A 1,689-nucleotide genomic window follows, 5' to 3' on the forward strand; every position below is an offset into this window, starting at 1 on the left:
AGGGCCAGCAGAAGTCACCTGGCCTGATTGTGGGGGGCACGAAAAGCACTGATTACCAGGTACCAGGAGGCCTGGTGGCATAGTGGGTTATGCGTTGGGCTGCTAACCACAAGGTCAGTAGGTTGAAACCACTGGCTGTTCTGCTGGAGAAACATGAACCTTTCTACTCCCATAAAAAGTCTCAGAAACACCTGGGGGAGGGGTGTAGTTCTACCCTGTCCTGGAGCATCATGGAGTTGGAACTGACTCATGGGTATGGAGTTTGCATGTTTTTTACTTGGTATCAGGCAGGTGCCATTCATTCATTCGTATTAATTAATAAAATTGTCCCCACAATTGTCTCATTAATCATACTCTTGTAACAATGGGCTAGTGATCGCTGGAAGAAGCAGCTCTACTGGCACAACCGTCAAGCTCTCGGCTTAACAAAAAGGTGGTGGTTTGAACCCACCCTGAGGCTCGGAGGAGGGGCTGCCCATCTGTAGAGATGCCAGCCTCGAAAGCCCTGTGGGCCAATTCTGCTCTGTTGTCAGTGGAAATCTACAGGCGACACACCCAGCAATAATGAGGATGGTAGTTAGATATGAATTTCAGCTCAACAATATTTCATCCTCATTATTTTTTTTTTTTTCAGCGTACGTATCTAATTTTATCTGGCAACCCTGCTTTATCTCAGTTCTTTTGGGGAACTGGGCCCTGCACCCATCCCCGTGAAGGTGATAATATCGTGGCCCCCATTCTATAGGCAACAGGCAAAAGCAGTCGATCTGGGTGCTGGAGCAGCTGGGTTGGGGTAAGTGTGCAGAAACTCCTCAACCATTTCTCAGCACCGCCTCGACCTGCAGCTCCAGAAGAGGAGGCTCCACCCCGGGTTTTTCAGCCAACCTGCCCTGGGTAGGGCCGTGCCACCCCAGGAAGAACGTTTTAATCAGCCACCTTGAGTCGGCCTCTCTTGGCCTTTGCTTTCATTGTCAGCGTCTGTGTCAATAGCTGGAAATCCAGGCAGCAGCACACGTACACATTTTGCTCCTTCCCAAGCAGAAATTTCACAAAGGGCAGGGCTCCCCTCTTTACAAGAAAAACAAACAGGTCTGCGGGCTCCCAGGGGCTGGGGGTGGGGCGGAGCGGAGCCTGGGGGTGGGGGTGGGGGCAGCCAGCTGGTGCAGCCCGGGCCTGGCTCTCACCCTCGCGAGCTTCCCGCTTCCATCTGCTGTTCCGGTGCAAATCCCGACTGTGGGGGAAACGACGACAAGCTTCCCCTCTCCTCTGGAGGGTGCAGCTGGCTCAGGCCTGGGCACTGCTCAGCTGACCATCCCTTACGCATAGCTGCAGTGACCTCTCAAGCAAAGCCCGGTCTGCCACTCCCTGCTCCAAGCCCATCTGCGGTTCAAGGTTGCCCCTCAGCCTTTTGCCCACAGGCTGCTCCCTTTACCTGGAATGCCCTTTCTGGTCTGGAGCTAATGGGATCCCGCTGGTCTTTGCTGGCACGGACTGGTTCTCCTGTGTAGCCTTAGTTGCTACTTGCTGACCCACCTCTGCTTGCCCTCTGGCATCTTTGCTTGGGTCTGATGCCCTGGCTCCCTGGGGCTCTCTCCCACGCATGCATTCTAGCCCAGCCCTGCTCTCTGAGCTCCCTCAGATAGAGACCACTGCTCCCACTTTAAAGACGGTACAATGGAGGCCTGGGGG

This window comes from Echinops telfairi, unplaced genomic scaffold (genome assembly GCF_000313985.2).
Source record: "Echinops telfairi isolate 266 unplaced genomic scaffold, ASM31398v2 ScPeMD7_7475;HRSCAF=8513, whole genome shotgun sequence".
Classification (NCBI taxonomy): domain Eukaryota; kingdom Metazoa; phylum Chordata; class Mammalia; order Afrosoricida; family Tenrecidae; genus Echinops; species Echinops telfairi.